Source organism: Mus pahari, chromosome 10 (assembly GCF_900095145.1).
Source record: "Mus pahari chromosome 10, PAHARI_EIJ_v1.1, whole genome shotgun sequence".
Lineage (NCBI taxonomy): Eukaryota > Metazoa > Chordata > Mammalia > Rodentia > Muridae > Mus > Mus pahari.
Genome location: NC_034599.1, coordinates 93,912,123 through 93,932,088, shown reverse-complemented (window position 1 = coordinate 93,932,088; position 19,966 = coordinate 93,912,123). Strand labels below are relative to the sequence as shown.

The 19,966-nt window shown below is 44.1% G+C and overlaps 1 protein-coding gene across 3 annotated transcripts in view; it reads right to left on the bottom strand.

Annotated features, from left to right (window-relative positions):
- Nucleotides 1–2,327, bottom strand: part of Stag1 (stromal antigen 1) — a 305,967-nt gene extending 303,640 nt beyond the window's left edge. For 2 of the 3 annotated variants that reach the window (XM_021207927.1, XM_029543705.1), the window contains exon 1: nucleotides 1,979–2,327. The gene's annotated coding sequence lies outside the window, so the exon portion shown is untranslated. The remainder of the gene's footprint in view (nucleotides 1–1,978) is intronic. The other variant, XM_029543700.1, reaches the window with a different exon arrangement.
- Between the last annotated feature and the right edge of the window lie 17,639 nt (nucleotides 2,328–19,966).

The following is a 19,966-nucleotide window of genomic DNA, read 5'->3' as shown; positions in this document are numbered from 1 at the left end:
GAGTGGCTGTAATCCCAGCATTTGAAAGTATGAAACAGAAGAATTGCTATAAATTCAAGGCCATCTTGTACCACATACCAAGATCCTTTCTGAGGAAAAAAACAAAACAAAACAAAACACAAAAGAGCCATTCAGTAATTGGCTGGCCTGGCACCCACCTATAATCTCGGAACTCCATAAACTGAAGAAAAGAACTGCCCTAAATTAAAGGCCACCTTAGACTGCGTGCAAGTGATTTCAAGGCCAGCCTGAGCTACACAATGAGATCATGTTGGTTGTGGAGGGGACAACCATACAGTGATTGTATTAATCTCCTCAAAAAGACATCAAAAAAGACAATACTAGACCTCTATTTGTTTTGCTTTTTTAAAGACAGTATCTCATAAAATGTCCATGCTAATTTCTACGTATGATTCCCCTTGCCTCTGCCTTCTCAATAAACAGAATTACAGGCATAGACCAACATGCAGAACTCCAAAGTACAGTTGTAAAATGCAAAGAAAAAAACACCTGTGGGGTTTCTCTTAGACGTTTATTCGGGTTAAAAAAAAAAAAAAAGTGTTACATTCCCCATAATTAAAACAATGAAATATCATTCCTTGTTCTTTCAGTATTTCTTGGTCTAATTTTTAGCCTCGATTTATATACATTATAAGACCATCACCTATCATACAAGAACTCCCACTCTTCTGTACATTTCCGTAAGAGAGCTTCACCATCAGAATTTGAAAAAAAAAAAATATATATATATATATATATAAACTGGGAACCTCAAGGTAAAGTTACAAATTCCATTAAGTTACACATCATACAACTTTATGCGAATTTTGGTGCTTTCACAAACACTACTTTTACTAGATGTAAAATATAGCTGTCTCTAAGCACAACCAGGAGAGAATAAACATGCCCCTCATCTTAACACCAACTTCAACAGCAAATAACTCGCTACCACAAACTGCACTATTTGGAGTATATAGAGCTCCAAACCATCCCAAAGCTTAACACTCCCAGGACACGACTGTCTGCAATGTGGAAAGAATCAGTAACAATCCTAACGTAAGCAGAAGCCGGTGACGTGACAATCCGAAAACCAGAAAATGTTGTGGTCTCTACTGCACACAAACAGCACTCGGTTCGGACCCCTCCAAGTCCAGCTCCCAGCACTCGGGTTTCCCAGCTCTTCACCCCGCCTCCCACCTTCAGGGAAGAGGAAAAACAACTTTTATTGGCCTCATCTCCCGGGGGATTGGGAAACTAGCGGGGCAGTGCTCCGGCCTGGACACGTTTCACCCGGAGGCCCCCGTCCGGAGCTCGGACCGCGGATAGCGGGAAAGCCAGGGCTGCGACGCCCCGTCCGGCCCAGGTCCTCAGCCCCTTACCCCACCCCAGCAATCAGAGGCCTGGGACAGCAGTCCGGGCTGAACGACCCCCAGGACCCTGGGCAGAAGAGAGCTCCTTGTCATGTGACGCCGCCGCCGCTAAAGCACGGCAGAAACGCAGGGCGGCGGAAGGCGTTCGCGCCAGCCCGCCTAGGCTGGCCCGGGCGCGGGCGAGTCCCGAGAGCCCGGGCGGGGGGGCCGGAGGGCGGGCTTGGCGGCGGGCCCGAGCGCGCCACAAAGGCTTCCGCGCTACCGCCGCGGAGCCCGGGCGGGCGGGGGCACCGTCTTCGCGGCCCGCGGGGAGGGGTGGAGGGAAGCGGAGCGTCCGCCGCGCCCACAGCGGGTCCCGGCCGCTCGGCCCGCCCGCCCGCCCGCCCGCAGCCGCCGCGCCGCGCCGCGCAGCGCAGCGCACAGGCCCGCGCGGCCTCCCTCCCCCGCGCGGGGCCCGCGCCGGCCCGCCCGCTCGCCGCTCGCGCTCCCCAGCTCTCGCCCGGCCTCCATCTTGGATCGGCGCTTCCAGCCCCCGCGCCGCTGCCGCCGCCGCCGCATTTCCCCCTTTCCCGCCCCCCGCCGCCGCCGCCGCCGCCGCCCGCGCTCACCTCAGCTGCCCATCCGGGCGCTGTCGGCCGTCGACCTAGTTTCCCCCCAAAAGTCTCCGGTGTGTTATTCCCGAGGTGGGGGGGTGGTTACGGGGTGGTCGCCGGGGGTTCGGGAGCGGGGGCCGCGCCTTCAACGGAGCTGCAATCCTAACCCGCCATCTGGTGGCATTTTCCACACGCCAATGGCGCCGCTGCAGCCTCGGGTCCCGACCGCCCTCTGCCGGCCGCGCTGTTCACTGCTCCGCTGACAGGACGGGCCTGCCCGGAAAGGGGAGGGAGCTGAGGCGCGAGCAGGGGCCCTCGGACGGGGCCGCGCGCCGTCGCTCGCCTCCGGGGGGCGCGCACGCGCAGCAGCGGCGCGGGAAACGTGGCCTTTTGCGTGGCGGCACCGCCCCCCCCTCCGCGAAGCCTGCTCCGCTCGGCCAATGGCGAGCCGCCGAGACGTCTGGACGAGGGCGCTGTGGACGGCTCCTGGGCCGCCCGAGGCGAGCGGAAGGATGGACTCCGCGGCGCCTGCGCGACCCGCTCGCTGGGTTGCCGCCCGCCATTTTTTTAGAGCTTCTCCGAGAGAGCCGGGAAGGAGTCCGCCCCCGGCTCTAACGCCGAGGCTCCTCCCCGGCGGGGGCCGCGCTCCGCTCCCGCCCCGAGGCTGCCAGCCGCCCACGCCCGCCCGTTATCGGGGCGAGCCGTGCTCGGTCCCCGGTTAGCGGGAGTCTCCCATCTAGAATTGAATGCGCGGTTTATTATTGATGAGGCGCTTTCCCAGAACGAGGTTGAAAAGGTTTCGAGGACTGGGACTTCCCCCCTCTGCCTGCCGCGGTGCTAAATGGAAACAGTGACCGCTCCAGGCCGATTGGCGTCGTCCTCCCTCTGTAAAGCAGGTTCTCGCCGAGGTGCAAGCTCTGCATAAGGCGGCAGCATTGGCTAGTTAGTGAGAAAGGAGACGCTACACGGTGAAGATAAGACTCAGCTAGGAATCAGATTCTCCTCCCACAGCCTAGGACTGCTCTCTGTGCTTCTCAAACGGACGTGCGAATAATGGATCCTAGCCGAAAGGGAAATAGCCAGCCGTAGATCCTGACCCCTTCTTGCTGTTCTTTACCTTAGCTGTCCTTGACCAAGGCTCTCCTAACCTTCCGCCTGCTTATTACTCCGCACTACAAAAGTGAATTCTTGATCTTGTAGGTCATCAGCCTCATTGCTGACTCGGTTTTTTTTTATTGGCACAGGCAGCTGCATTTTCAATATCTCCTTAGAAACGTTAAACTTGTTTATAGTCTTGAGGGCTGGCTAGCTAGCTAGTACGTCAAATGCCTCTGGAATCTATCCCAAAGGTTGCAAAGTGCGTTACGCATCACTGGAAGAACTTTGGTATGAATTCGTGACGGTCCTTCTGTAGGTGCGTTTCAGCAAAGTATCTCGTTTACTAGCCTCTGATTGACTTCCTATTGTGTTCGCTGCAGAGCCTGTTTCTAGCTTGCCTTGTTAAAAGAGGGTGCGGGCTCCAAGCCATAGTCATATGTAATTTAATCTATTTTCTTAATTTCGTGTGGGACTCTGATAAAGAGCTGATATTCTATCTACATGTTTGTAGTCGTGATCTCAAAAATCTCACCTAGTTTAACCATCCCCCACTGCCTTCTCTCCCAGTCCAGCCCTGCCTGAATGCCATTGCCTTATTTTTCTAGAATAGCTTCAGTATTTTATCTTCTGGGTGCTTTGTTTTTTGTTTTTTTGTTTTTTCAAGTTTCCATTTATCTTTAAAAACAATCGAGGCTGTTAACTCCCTCAACTTGCTGTACTATCAATGTTCCTTACCCAGCCACATGTCTGAAGAGAATCACTGTGGGTGCTCTAGCCACAGCCTTGGGAGGCTGAGGCAGGATTTGGAGAGAGAGATACAATGAGCTCTATCCAAGGAGGATGAGGGGACCAGGGGTAGTCATGTCCTTCACCAGGTCCCATCCACCCTTGAAAACATTGTAAGTTGCTTCTTTGGATCTGCACCTACATTGTTCCCCAGTCTTCTGATTGAGTTGCTAGCTCTGGGTTTTGTTTGATTTGATTTTTTTTTAAATCCCACAGTCCAACCCCTTTTCTGCATTGTTGCTCTGTAAACGTCCCCAAATTACTTGTCGGTTCCCAGTTGTTCCTGAAGGAAGATACCTTATTTTCAGCTACTTTCCAGGTAGTTCCATCCAGCTCAACACTTAAAAATAATTCCTCTCTTGCCCTAATATCTTATTAACTCTGTAATTTTAGCAGGTTTGGGGACTGCACTGTGACCTGTGAACTTAGAGGGTTCTGAACAGGTATGTAACTTCAGGCAAATCCCAGCACCTGCTTCCTCGCCCTTAAAATGTAAATAGCAGTAGTTAATCTCATAGGGTGGATATATGTATATATTGAGTTGCACTAACATCGATGTTATCTGTGTTATTGCATTGTTGCTTTTATCTTACAATGTCTTCAGATTTTTTTTACCCTCGCTCTGGAGATTGAAACCAGGACCTCACAAAGCATGGATTCTACAACCGAATTACACCCCAGCCCAGCCCAGCATTTATTTTTCTTGTTCAGAAGCAGTTTGTTTTGTTGTTAGGGATTGCGCATTTTCCGTGTTAAGGATCAATCCTGAGACTTCTGCTGGATCAACATTTGTTTCTGTGTGTGTGTGTGTGTGTGTGTGTGTGTGTGTGTGTGTGTATCCAAGGGCATGGGTAGCCAACTTTTGAGTTCACAGCAGTCTAAATTTTATTTTGTTGTCACACATAATTGAACTGGTATGTATACATAATTATTTAAATCCCAAAAGAAACTCTGAGCCTGATCCTATTGTCATTCAAATCTCTGCTTTTGTTCTCCCAAGGCTACTGTGGCCTTGTCTCTTTCCTCCCCACCTCTTCCCATTGTCTTACACCAGTAGGCTTTTCTCTCTTCCTCTCTTCCTCTTCTCCCTTTTCTTCTACTCCCTCTCCTTTTCGAGATAGGGTTTCCCTCCGTAGTCCATGCTGGTCTCAAACTTAAAACCCCCTGTCCTAGCCTCGGGAGAGCAGAGACTACAGGTGTATAATGCCACACCAGGGTTGTGACCTCCTCCTAGACAGTCCTGACCTCTTTTTTTTAACCTAAAGAAAAACTTTGTTTTTCCCATGGCTCATATACATCTATAAACACATAATGGCATTCACAGAGAGTTGGCTGACCTTGGTTGTCAGCCTGACTGCATCTGGAATCAACTAAAATCCCCTGTAGGCAGGCATTTCTTCACTTCATGGTTCCAGGTGGGAAACCCACCCTAAATTGGGGCCATACCTTCTAGTAGAAGCTTTTGCTTTTTGACTACTTGCCCTCACTCTCTATGGCAAGATCATCTTGTTGCTAAGGCATTCCTTTGCAGTTATTAGAATGTACTTCTTTGGGATTCCAACATAGACTGAATGCCAGTGGCTCTCCAGAAATCCTCTGGGACTCTGGCACCAGATTAGGACAGCTGAGACACCCTGTCTCCTGGACTGAACAACTTGGATTCTTGCCCTTTCACTCAAGAGATAGCCACTGTTAAGCTGCCCAGCTTCAACCTATAAGCCACTCAACCTGTGTGTGTGTGTGTGTGTGTGTGTGTGTGTGTGTGTACGTGCACGCACATGCACGCGTTTAAAATTCCACCAGTGAATGTAGTTATCAGTTGAGATAAAGATATTGTAGCCATAATTTCAGTTATCATTATTTAAGTATAGCAAATAAGTTTATGCTCATTTCTGTATTCTTCCTAATCAATATAAGTTCTAGAATTCTGGGATGATGAGACAACTCAGTAGACAGAAGTGCCTGGGCACTTCTGACCTAAATTGACTCTGTGAGACCCAGAAGTTAGAGAGAATTGACTCTTTTAAGTCGTCCTTTGACCTCCACATACATGTTATGGTGTACAGGCACGCATAGACATGATAAATATTTTTAAAGTTCTACCCATTTTAAAAGTAATAACCCAAAAAGGGCTAAAAATGTGGTTCAGTAGTAGAGCACTTGCTTAGCATACGTAAGGACTGGGACTCCTAAACAACACACACACACACACACACACACACACACACGTATGCACAGTAAGCCAGGGAGCAGCACACACGGTAAGCCAGGGAAGAGCACTCCTCCCTGACCTATGTCTGCTTCAGCTGCTGCCTCTGGGAGCTACCTCGAGCTCCTGCCCTAACTTCCTGGATGAAGGACTACAAGCTGTAAAATGTAATAAACCCTTTTTCCTCCCAAGTTGTCTGTAGTCAGTTTTTTTATCACAACACTAGAAATCTTGACACAAGTTATGCCTTATGTTTTTTCTTATTGTCTCTTTCAAAAATTGTTTAAAAATAACCTGATCAGGTCTAAGTACCATGTTAGCAAAGCATATTCATTAATCCTCTGACTAGCAATGGAAGGACCAGAGATTCCATAACATGTTCGACTCTGTTGCAGACTTACATGTTCCTGAAGAACATCGGCTCTTACAAGATTCTTAAGATTCTAAATCTCTTGGTATAGATTTTGAAAAGCTTTTCATTAGCAACTTCAAAACATAGAAATGATGTAAATATCAAAAATATTTGGCTATTCAGAGACATGAGATCTGGATTACAATGAAACAATCAGAAGAAAAAAAAACATGATTTTCACAGTGAAATGTGGAGAGAATGAACATTGCACAGGTCTTTAATATAAAGTTGGTTATATGATGACATGTCACCTAGGGTTTTGGATGGACTTTCACATTTTCCTACAGATCTGCCAGATTCTAGAGACCTGACAGAGTACTACACTTGGCATTTGTTAACCAATGCCATGCATGACCTTTGCCAGCATACATAAGGACTGAGGTTCCATCCTCAGCAACACACACACACAAGGTCAGCATTTGTTAACCAATGACACAAGAACTAGCTGTGGTTATATAGACAGCATATTCCCTGCAAAACACTGAACTGACTGACAGCTTCTCTATACCTTCTTCAAAGGAGCTCGCTCACTCTATTCCTCCCATGGTTCTTCATAGCATAAACACTAGAAATTGCATTTTTGCTTTTCTTTGTTTGTTTTCTTCTTTTTGTTTTCAAGACAGGGTTTCTCTGTATAGTCCTGGCTCTCCTGGAAGTCACTCTGTAGAGTATGGACTTGAACTCAGAAATTTACCTGCTTCTGCCTCCCAAGTGCTGGGATTAAAGGCGTGCGCCACCACGCCCAACTGCATTTTTGCTTTTCTTATGATAATGACTTAACAATTATTCTTCCCTTCTCCCTTTACAGCTGCAGATACTGACTTGCCCCAAAGGGGATCTGTCATCTGATCACTCTCCCTCAATATTCACTTTATTTACTGTTTTGTTTTTTGAGATGAAGTCTCTCTTTGCTGTCCTGGAGCTCAGTCTGTAGACCAGGCTGGCCTCGAACTCACAGAGATCCACTTGCCTCTGCCTCCTGAATGCTGGGAATAAAAAACAAAAACCTGTGCTACTATGCTTAGCTTCACACATCACTCATTTTAAAAAAGGGGGGGGTGGTGGCCGTGGCCGTGGCCTGTATGTATGTATGCCTGGTCCCCAAGGAGGCCAGAAGAGAACATCAGATTCCCCAGAGTTTGAATGGTTATGATAGTGGAAATAGAACCTGGGTCCTCTGAGAGAACAGCCAGCCAGTGCTCTTGGCTACAGAGCTATGTCTCCAGGACTATTAATTACCTAGAAGCCCAGTGTTGGGGATCATGAAAGTTCTCGTTTCTCCACTCCCTTTGTCCACTCAGGACATTTGTTATATTATTTTTAAAAATCGTTTTCCTTTGTTTCTACTCTTATAGTTCACTACTGCTGTCAACTTGTGGCAGTAATAGTTGTGCCGGCCATCCAGTCTACCAGTCCATGATTGGGTTAAATCATAATTTTACTGTCACTTGTTTTTAAAAGTCAAGCCACAAGTTTTGCTAAAGTGATGAATTCTGACCCAGCACCAATAACAAAAGGAATCCAAAATACCTTACCTTTTATTATCACAAACTAGTTACAGGTAAGAACTCTAAAAAGTAGAGAACAAAACTGCTCAAGACATGGGAAAAGTAGAAGAACATGGAAATGCACACCATTCCAGAACTTGGGAGGCAGAGGCCAGCTGGGCCTGTGCAACAGGTTCCAGGTCTGCCAGGACCACAGAGAGTCTGTCTCACAAAAAAAAAAAAAAAAAAAACACTAACAACAAAACCTACTATGAAGGGCATTCCCATTGGTCTAATGTTTCATAGTTACATTAATTTTAGCTATTTTTGTTTTCTTTACAACTATAAATAAAGCAATGCAAAACCCCAGATTTGAACTTGACATACTATAGTTCTCCATTATTACCATTATTAGTCTTTTTCACCTAGCCACCCTTCTTGAATAGTTCAAGAATCCTTGTATTTAACCAGACATGGGTGCAAAGTTAAAAGTCATTTTCGGGCAAGGAGAGTGTGTTTCTATTATTCTCCAGAGCCCATCTTCTTCAACTATGGGGTATGAACCACATAATGGGTATCAAGTAACAGAATGAGATATACATGAAAAATTTAACAGTAAAAGGTTTTCTAACATGTAAAAACCAACTATTTGACGTCACATAATGAATGTGAGCCATTTCTGGCAGCACTTGCCCATTTGGTGTTGTGTTGTGTGACTTTACTGCAGCCTTGGGTGTGACACCACGTGTGCTGTCATAGAAAACACCACCGAGCCAGGCGTGGTGGCACACGCCTTTAATCCCAGCACTCGGGAGGCAGAGACAGGTGGATTTCTGAGTTCGAGGCCAGCCTGGTCTACAAAGTGAGTTCCAGGACAGCCAGAGCTATACAGAGAAACCCTGTCTCAAAAATCCAATTAAAAAAAAAAAGAAAAGAAAAAAAAGAAAACACCACCAACAAATGCTACTTGTCCCACCTCGGCTCAAATATGAGAAATTGCAGAATTTTTTTTTACTGTAGAAATAAAGTGTTCTATTCTTTTATACAAACAACTACCGAAAATAAGAACTTAGTATTTTCCTACCATCATTCTGTAGCATGTATCAATATAGCTCTGTATCTGTTTTGTATTAGGATTTTTTTTTTTTATTGCTGTTTCAGGGGCTGGGAATGTAGCCCAGTGGGAGGCCTCTTGCTGAGCATACACAAGGTCTTGTGTACCAACACCACAAAAGAATAAATAAACATTTGGGGTTAGCAACATGACTCAGTAAGTGCTTTGCCATGCAAGCCTGATGACCTAAACAGCTACTGTTTTGTAGTATATATTTATGCAAATCAGCACTCTCAGAATTGGCAATTACAAAATCAAAATATCAACTCTAACAAATGTTGAAGATGCTCTATCTCCAGTGATATCAACTATTCAGTCAAGATTTAATTCTTGCCGGGCATGGGGGCACACGCCTTTAATCCCAGCACTCGGGAGGCAAATTTCTGAGTTCGAGGCCAGCCTGGTCTACAAAGTGAGCTCCAGGACAGCCAGGGCGATACAGAGAAACCCTGTCTCGAAAAACCCAAAAAAAAAAAAAAAAAAAAAGAAAAAAAAAGATTTAATTCTTTATGTAAAGTTAATATAAGCATAGCCATCTCATTAGCATGCAAAGTTCAAGCACCAGGATTCATAAAAGTGTGGAAACAAATAACCAACTCTACCAAGTTGCTCTCTAACCTGTAAGTGTAAACTGTTGCTCACATACATCACAAATGTATACCCATACAGTAATAATAATTTTCCAGGTAAGTTGCTGACGAGTTTCAATTTTTTTTTTTTTTTTTTTTTTGAGACAGGGTTTCTCTGTATAGAACTGGCTGTCCTGGAACTCACTTTGTAGACCAGGCTGGCCTCCAACTCAGAAATCCGCCTTCCTCTGCCTCCTGAGTGCTGGGATTAAAGGCATGCACCACTATGCCCAGCAACGAGTTTCAATTTAAAGACCATTAGGGAGCTAGAGAGATGGCTCAGTAGTTAAGAGCCTTGGGTATTCTTTCGGGACCTGAGTTCCATTCCCAGCACGCACATGGAGGCTTACAGTCATCTGTAACTAGTTCTCTGATGTCTCCACAGGCACCAGGCATTTAAATGGTACACAAACATAAATATAGGCAAACACTCGTCTATGTGTGTGTGTAATCATTTTAAATAATTTAAAAATTATTAAATGAATTTTGGCTAAGAATTAGAATCTAATTTCTAATGATTTCTGAAGTGGTCTTGAACATCTGCTACTTTGAAGTACACATTTATGCAAATCAGCAGTCTCAGAATTGGCAATTATAAAATCAAAATATCAACTCTGTAACAAACCTCTACCTCCAATGATATCAACTATTTAGTCAAGATTTTATGTTTGTTTGTTTGTTTGTTTTTTGAGACAGGGTTTCTCTGTATAGCCCTGGCTGTCCTGGAACTCAGTCTGTAGACCAGGCTAGCCTCAAACTCAAAAATCTGCCTGCCTCTGCCTCCCAAGTGCTGGGATTAAAGGCCTGCACCACCACTGCCAGGCAAGATTTAATTATTTATGTAAAGTTAATAAGCACAGCCACCTTACTAGCATGTAAACTTGCTTTCACTTTAATAAATGGAAAATTACATATATACATGAATTATTAAATGAAAATCTTTGTAAGTTGCTATATGAAAATCTTTGTAAGTTGCTATCAGTAAGCCCGTGACTTGTATATCTATTTATAAAACTATATAAACAAGGTCCTGTAAACTGTTATCAAAGTGGGATAAAGAGCGTAAAAGGTCTAAAAATCTCTCCTGTGGAGAACACTATCAACGCCATCACAATCCACCCCAGGAAAATCTGCAAGGTGTAAGGATGCAGGTGGTTTTCTTCCCTTATTCCCTAAATGTTTGTTTCATATTTAGATCACAAATGTATATTCCTAGAGTTTAATATTGCTACCTCATATATATTGTACTCAAGTCTGCGTTTGTCCCATCTTTATACAGAGATGCTCTCTCTTTGGTAAGCCTTAGTACCTTCCCTAACAAACCTGCCTCTTCTTGCCTCAGTTTAACCTGACTAATCTTTTTTATTATTATTATTTTCTTTATTTACATTTCATATGTTATCCCCTTTCCAAGTTTCCCCTCCGGAAAATCCCCTATCTCCTCCCCCTCCCCCACCAACCCACACACACCTGCTTCCTGGCCCAGGCGTTGCCCTACACTGGGGCATTAGAGCCTTCACAGGACCAAGGGCCTCTCCTCCCACTGATGACCAATTAGGCCATCCTCTGCTTCATATGCAGCTAGAGCCATGAGTCCCACCATGAATTTTCTTTAATTAGTGGTTTAGTCCTAAGGAGCTCTGGGGGTGCTGGTTAGTTCATATTGTTGTTCCTCCTATGGGACTGTTACCTGACTACTCTTACACAACCAAGGACCTCACCTCACTGTACTCTAAGGCAAGAGCAGCTCTTTTTTAGAATTTGTTTCTTTATAGGTTTATTTCCTTGTTTTGCTGGAGAGTATCCTTGGTTACTCAGGATTCTCCCAGCATGTCATGTATATTCTAGCATTCATGTTATACTACCAAACTGCATGGGAAGATGGACTTACCCTAAGATTTGTATTTGTATGTTTTCTATATAATATCATACATATATGTGTGTGTGTGTGTGTATTTATTATTATGTTTTATATTATAAAGACTAGCCTGGTAATTACTCTGCCTAGGCAACATAGTGAGCTCCAGGTAATTCACCAACAGTGTGAGACTCTGTTGATCAAGGTGGTCCTCTCCTTTAGGCTCAGCACTAAAGAAGTAGAGGCAGGAGGATCAGGAGTTCAAGGACAGCTACACAACCACACAGTGAGTTTGAAGACAGCCTGGGCTGCAAGGACCAAACTCAGATGAAACAGAAAATCAAACTAGAAAATAGTTTGGTGTGGCCAATGAGCTTGGGAACAAAAATTGAGCATGTTTCCCTGAAACAGAAGAGAAAACTCACACCCCCATAGACTTGGGACATGCCCCATAAACTGGAAACATGGAGGACAGAATATGTTGAATCCTATGGACAAGAAGAAACAGAAAATGAGGCAGAAACAGAAAGCAGACAGAAGTGGGTTAGTCTTTGATACTTCTCATTCTCCTTCCCCAAAGAGTATGGGGAGCAGAGACTGAGGGATTTTTCTCATTTTTCATGCGAGTAGAAATGGTCTCTCTTCTTTGAAAACAGAAGTAGTGAAAGATTGAAATATTTCATGATGGAAATGGTGAGACGCTGTTCCAGTCCCCTTCTAGTGTGGATTTGTAACTGCTATTGGGCAGCCACTTTGCCTAAGGTTGGTGTCCTGTCCAGGAGGGCCCACATACTATTGCTGATTAATGAGGAGGTACAGAGCCAGCATGGGAGACTGAATCAGGAGAATCTTTATGAGTTTGGATCCATCTTGCTCTACATAGTGAATTCTCAGCAGAGTGGGACCCAGTCAGAAAATAAGGAGACAACAGAGCTAAGAGCTTGACCATTTAGCCCCATTTGGGTTGATTCTGGTGGCCAACCATAACCACAAACCCACTGTGTGGCATGCATGCCCTCTCTACCCAGCCCTGGCTCCTTCAGCTCCCTCCCATAGCTCTTCTTGTAAGAACCATTTTTATGTATATTCCACATGCTCATGTCTCTGCTTTCCCAGAACCCAACCTATGGCTTGCTACAAAAGTAAGGTCTGGGAAAGGCTCACTAAGATGGGACAGTACTGGGACTTAAATGGAGTGCCTTTGGAGATATATAGAATTTTGGAGGTAATTATGGTTATATTAGTTCACATGATGGCCTCTTAATCAGAAAGGGCGTCTATCTTTAAAAAAAAAAAAAAAAGAAGGAAAGAGATTTTCGACTCCATGCACACACTGAACAAAAACTATGTGAGGACAAAGCAATAATCCAGTCATTTGCAGCCAGAAGAAAAGCCTTCAAATCATCTAACACCTTGATTCTGAATTTCTCAGCCTTAAAACATACAGAAAATACACTCCTATCATTTAAGTAACACAGCTTATTGTATTTTGTCATGTTATCCATGGTGACTAAGACAGACTGAGAGTACTCAGTTCATACTATCAGGTAATTAGAGAATGTGTGATCAGCACACCAAGGCAGTCTCTTCAATTAAAATACTGATTCCTTGACAAGTTTCCAAATATGGACATTCCTTCAGGCTTGAGTTCTATATCGAGCTACATCATGAGTTCTCAGCAGAGTGAGACACAGCATAAAACAAAGAGACAACAGAGCCAAGAGTTTGACCGTCTGTCTTAGTCAGGGTTTCTATTCCTGCACAAACATCATGATCAAGAAGCAGTTGGGGAGGAAAGGGTTTATTCAGGTTACACTTCTACACTGCTGTTCATCACCAAAGGAAGTCAAGACTGGAACTCAAGCAGGTCAGGAAGCAGGAGCTGATGCAGAGGCCACGGAGGGATGTTGCTTACTGGCTTGCTTCCCCTGGCTTGCTCAGCTTGCTCTCTTATAGAACCCAAGACCTCCAGCCCAGAGATGGCACCACTCACAAAGGGACCTCCCTCCTTGATCACTAATTGAGAAAATGCCTTACAGCTGGATCTCATGGAGGTCATGGAGGCATTTTCTCACCTGAAGCTCCTTTCTCTGTGATAACTCCAGCATATGTCAAGTTGACACAAAACTAGCCAGTACAATTGACCCCTTGTCAACTTGACACACAAACACATCACTATTAAGCCTCAACCCTTACTTTTTTATTCATCCCCAAGAGCTAAATATCTTTAAAAGTCCTATAGTCTTTGCAAATTCTTAAAATTTCAATCCCTTTAAAAGATCTAAACTCTTTTAAAATTCAAAATCTTTTTACAATTAAAAGTTCCTTAACTGTGGACTCCACTAAAATACTTTCTTCCTTCAAGAGGGAAAAATATCAGGGCACAATCACAATCAAAAGCAAAAGCAAACTCCAACTGTCCAATGTCTGGGATCCACTCATGATCTTCTGGATTCCTCCAAGGGTTTGGGTCACTTCTGCAGCTCTGCCCTTAGTAGCACACACCTTGTCCTCTAGGCTCCAGCTGCCTGTACTCTACTGCTGCTGCTGTTCTTGGTGGTCATCTCATAGTACTGGCATCTCAAAACTCTGCTGTCTTCTGTTGCAACTAGGCTTCACAAATAGCCTCTCATAGGCTCTTGTCTTCTCTCCCAAGCCTCAACTCCTTTGCATGATCCCTTCAGTCCTGGGCCATCAATTGCAACTGAGGCTGCACTTTCACCAATGGCCTTCCATGGCCTCTCATAGCGCCGAGCCTCAGCTGCTCTTCATGACCCCTTCATGCCTTCAAAACCAGTACCACCTGGGTGACTCTGACACATTACCAAGTCCAGCTGCAGCTCAAGGAACAATCTTGGCTACCTCTGGAACACAGCTCTCAAAAAACACTTCCCAGAAGATTTCACCTCAATGATGCTGGTCTCTTCTCAGTCGCTACTAAGTTCTTAGTTCCAGCTAATCAGCATCAATAGTCCCAATAACACAAAGGTTTGCTTTAGTAGTTCTGGTATCTTGTTAATCACAGCTGATTCTTCATCTCCAGCTAACCAAAACCACAGAATCTTCACAAATAGCAATGGCCCTGATAAGAGTCTTTAATCTTCCCTCTGAAATTTCTCCATTGTCTGTACTGTTCTCAACATTATCTTCCAAGCTCCTTCACAACATCCCACAGAGCTCTTAACATTGAATGGATCTTCTAGCCCAAAGTTCCAAAGTCCTTCCACAATCCTCCCCAAAACACGATCAGGTTATCACAAGACTATGCTGGTCCCAACTTGTCTTAGGGTTTCTATTCCTGCACAAACATCATGACCAAGAAGTTGGGGAGGAAAGGGTTTATTCAGCTTACACTTTCACACTGCTGTTCATCTCCAAAGGAAGTCAAGACTGGAACTCAAGCAAGTCAAGAAGCAGGAGCTGATCTGGGCAGTGGTGGCACATGCCTTTAATCCCAGCACTTGGGAGGCAAAGGCAGGCAGATTTCTGAGTTCGAGGCCTCCCTGGTCTACAGAGTAAGTTCCAGAACAGCCAAGACTACAGAGAAACCCTGTCTTGAAAAACCAAAAAGCAGAAGCAGAAACAGCAGCAGCAGCAGCAGCAGGAGCTAATGAAGAGGCCATGGAGGGATGTTGTTACTGGATTGCTTCCCCTGGCTTGCTCAGCTTGCTTGCTTGCTTTCTTTCTTTTTTTTTTTTAGACAGGGTTTCTCTGTATAATCCTGGCTGTCCTGGAACTCACTTTGTAGACCAGGCTGGCCTCAAACTCAGAAATCCACCTGCCTCTGCCTCCCAAGTGCTGGGATTAAAAGCATGTGCCACCACACCCAGCTAGCTTGCTTTCTTATAGAACTCAAGACTACCAGCCCAGAGATAGTACCATCCACAAGGGGCCCCTCCCCCTTGATTATTAAATGAGAAAATGCCTTACAGCTGGATCTCATGAAGGCATTTCCTCACTTGAAGCTCCTTTCTCTGATAACTCCAGTTTGTGTCAAGTTGTCACAAAGCCAGCCAGTACACCATCCTAACCCAACTTGGGGCAATTCTCATGTCAGCTGAAACCCCTCAAACTCTGTGTGACCTGCATAACCTTGCTACCCAGCCTATCTATCTAGTTCCTTTAGACCAAAATCTCCATTGCTCACAGCAGCAAGCAACATGTACAGTATACATTCTATAAGTAGAATCAAGTATAAAAGTCACTTGCAATAGATGCGATAGATGCAGAGAAAAATATCTAACCATCATGAAGTTCATCATACTTTCATGATTAAAGCCTTGAAGAATTTAGGGATAGAAAGATGAAACTATAACAGAATATACATAAATATAAAAAGTCCATACACAATAGACCTACAGACAACAAAACAGATGAAAACTGAAAGTGTTTTCTATAAAATCAGGGTATCCATTGTCACTATTCCTATCCCACACAGTGCTTAATGTCGCAGCCATAGCAATAAGGCAAGAGAAAGAACATGGATACAAAGAGGAAAGACAGAGTAAAATTATTGAGTTAAGTTTTTTTTAATTGATTTAATTTTAGATAGATCCTCTCTATGTAGTCCTGACTGTCCTGGACTACACCATGTACACCAGACTGGCCTCAAACTCACAGAAATCTGGGATCTAAGGTGTGTACCACTACTGATGGCTTAAAATTATTGCTATAGGTAGATAATTTGATCCTCCTATATTTAAAAAAAACTCCACCATAAAATTCATTATCAGATAATCACTTTCAGCACAGTAGCAAGGCATAAAAATCAATATACAAAATACCTTTACTATGTGCTAATAAATATATTATGAAATTAGGGGGAAATATCCTATCTATCTTACAGTGGCCTCAAAGCAGAGAAGGGGGACTTTGATAAACCTAAAAGGTTATTAATAAACCTAAAGAAGGTAAAAGTTTTCTGCCATAAAAAGTATAAAAAAAATTTTTTTAAAGAAGTTGAAGAAGGCATTTGAAATTGAAAAGACCTCCCTTGCTATTGGACTGACAGAATTAACACTGAAAAAATGGCTAAAAATGATCTGTGGATTCAATGCAATCCCCACCAATTACAAATCTTCACAGAACTAAAACAATCCTAAACAGAAGACTCTAAATATTGATGACCCTAAATAGTTAAAACAATCCTAATCAAAGAACCATGCTGCAGATTTCACAGAACCTATTTTCAAGTGTCACTCTCAAGCAACAGTAATGAAACAAGCTTGGTGTTAGCACAGAAAGAGCTATGTAGACCCAGGAAAAGAATAGGAACCTGCAAATAAGCTCCTGAATGTATACCATCTGATTCTCAGCAAAGTCAAAAACCAGACTACAGAGGAGAAATGGTATCAGAAAAACAAAGTATCTCCAACTCCAAGGTATCCAGCACCTCTGGCTTCTGAGGGCACCCCAAACACACACACACACACACACACACACACACACACACATCAACTCAAAATAGATCAAAGACCTTTAATGTAAGACCTGACACTTTGAAACTACTAAAGGAAAACATAGAGGAAACTCTTCGAAACATAAGCATAAACAATGACTCTCTAAATAGAACTCCAATAGGGCTGGAAATTATAGCAAGAACTAACAAATGTGAGGTGAGGCATGCATGTAGTATGGAAAGAAGACCTCAGGTTAATGGTCAGTCTGAACCGTAAAGCAGACCCGATCTCAAAGGACAGAAAACACTGTGTAGCCCTGGCTGCCCTGGAACTCACTCTGTAGACCAGGCTGGCCTCGAACTCAGAAATTCACCTGCCTCTGCCTCCCAAGTGCTGCGATTAGAGGCGTACGCCACCACGCCTGGTTATGACCCACTTTTTAAAGGAGGCACACAACTAGACAGCATCTGCATGCCCAAAGGACTCTGTGTCTTGCTCTAGAGATGTCTAGCTGTCCATTTCGTTGCTGCTCTACTACTCACAATGGCCAGGAGATAGAATCAGCCTAGATGTCCATCAGCTGATGAATGGATAATGAAAATTCAGAATGCTTTTACAACAGAACATTACTTGGCTATGAAGAAGAATGAAATTATGAAACCGACAGGCAAATGAATGGAGCCAAAAGCAATCATTTGAGAAGTTACCTCAACCCAGCAAGACAAGCATCCAATGTTTGCCTTCATCTGTGGATATTAATTTTGAGTCTTCAGATATGTGAGTTTCATTTGAAGTACCCATAGAAATCAGAAAATTACTAAGAGGCCATGAGGTGGAGCTTTCAAAGGAGAGGAGATATAATGCACTAGTGTAAAGCATTTACAGGAAATAATGGAATAGGAAGAATTAAACTGAGATCAGGGAGTATAGGGTATAAGAGGAGAGGGAAGGATAACAAACACAAAAGACCTTGGAAAAAGGCACAGAATTCTATACTGAAGAAGCATCCTAAAACACATATGTACATAAAAGGAGTTAAAATGGAAGTAACATGTAACCAGGCAACAATGTCCCTACAAAACACCAGAGTTAACCCATAAAAAGCCCAGTACCAGCAAAGTTATTGACCAATGAGATTCCACAGACCCCCAAATATTACAGAGTCTTGCAATTGCTCTTGGAAACTGTCACAATTTGAATATGCTTGGCCAAGGGAGTGGCACTATTTGAAGGTGTGGCCTTGTTGAAGTAGGTGTGTCACTGTGGGAGTGGGCTTTAAGACCCTCATCCTAGCTGCCTGGAACTCAGTATTCTGTTAGCAGCCTTCAGCTGAAGATGTAGACCACTTAGCTCCTCCCGAACCATGCCTGCCTGGATACTAACATGTTCCTGCCTTGATGATAATGGACTGAACCTCTGAACCTGTAAGCCAGCCCCAATTAAATGCTGTTCTTATAAGAATTGCCTTGGTCATGGTGTCTATTCACAGCAGTAGACAGAGCATCTGCATGCCCAAAGGACCTTATGTATTACTCAAGAGATGCCTAGCTATCCATTTCTTTGCTGCTTAGTTAGGGTAACCTAACTAAGATAGGTACCCTCTGGAACATGACTATTGCTGAAGACACCACATGCTTGAGTCATAGAGCATGGTGAATTCAAACTGGTGGAGACCTATAAGCTTCATCCCTACTGACTAGCTTCCATTATGCTGGAAGATTCTATGCAAGCTCCCAGAGAAAAGTAATAATCAACTATACTCAGCCATGAGCCCTGTAAACTACAATAATGACTGGCAAGAAATGTCCACTCGTGGAATTGTAGAACAAGCATCATGGGAATGAGTGATCACTTTCTGATTGGATTTAAATCCCCCTCCATAAGATGAAACCTATACCTGGTACCCCATTATCAGTCTAAGAACCAAAGGCTAAACAGAACATAGGCCATTGGGTAAAACATGCTATTGTGCTGCTAAATGGACATACTATTAAACTGTCTCCTAGTGACTTATGATTACACACACAGATCAATGCATATCTCAGTCCTCAACCAAGAAGCTTCTATTTGCAATAGACTGTGCTGAACACAAGTCACCCCAAACTGGACAAGGTACAGAGGGGAAGACATTGCAGAATGTCAGCCCTAAATGGAACATATGTACCTCACCTCTCTTCCCAAGGCTCAGGGTCATTGTAGAAGAGGTGACAGGAAGCACATAAGAGCTGCAAAAATGACCAGAATGGTAAGATTTCCAGAGAGATGCATAGTGTCAGTCATATCTTGGTGGTGGGTAACAGCTGTCTAATTGGACTTAAGGCCTGATTCATCAAGAAGGAAGTCATTCCTGGTACTGGAAATCTAGCCAACTTCCCAGGGCTAGTGATGTCATAGATCTTAGAGGAGAACCTACTAATGCCACTTTACTAAGCCAATCTAATCCCCAACTGGATTCTAAATACTCGTCCTTATCACAGATCAGGGTAGCTCCTCCCTGCAGCAGACTGAGACCACTACAACCAATCAAAATGCAAAGAACAACTGATCTTGAGGTGCCCTGTCCCCACCAACGGACCTACAACAAAACCCCATGTGCTGATGTCTTGGGAACATCAAGAAAAAGGACGTAGAAAGATTTTAAGACCGAGAGGACCAGGAAGTCTTCTGCTATAAGATTGTATCTCTTAGAAATGACAGGGAAACTCTCTGCTCCTTCCTGTTCCAGAGACAGCCACATCTTCTTGTGAAGTGCCAGCCTTGTCCCTTAGACAAGATGGTGAAGGTCAGTGTGAACGGATTTGGCTGTATTGGGTGCTTGGTTACCAGGGCTGTCTTCTGCTCTGCACTTGGCAAAGTGGAAATTGTTGCCATCAATGACTCCTTCATTGAACTCAACTACATAGTCTACATGTTCCAGTATGACTCCACCCATGGCAAACTCAACGGCACAGTCAAGGCTGAGAATGGGAAGCTTGTCATCAATGAGAGCCCATCGCCATCTTCCAGGAGTG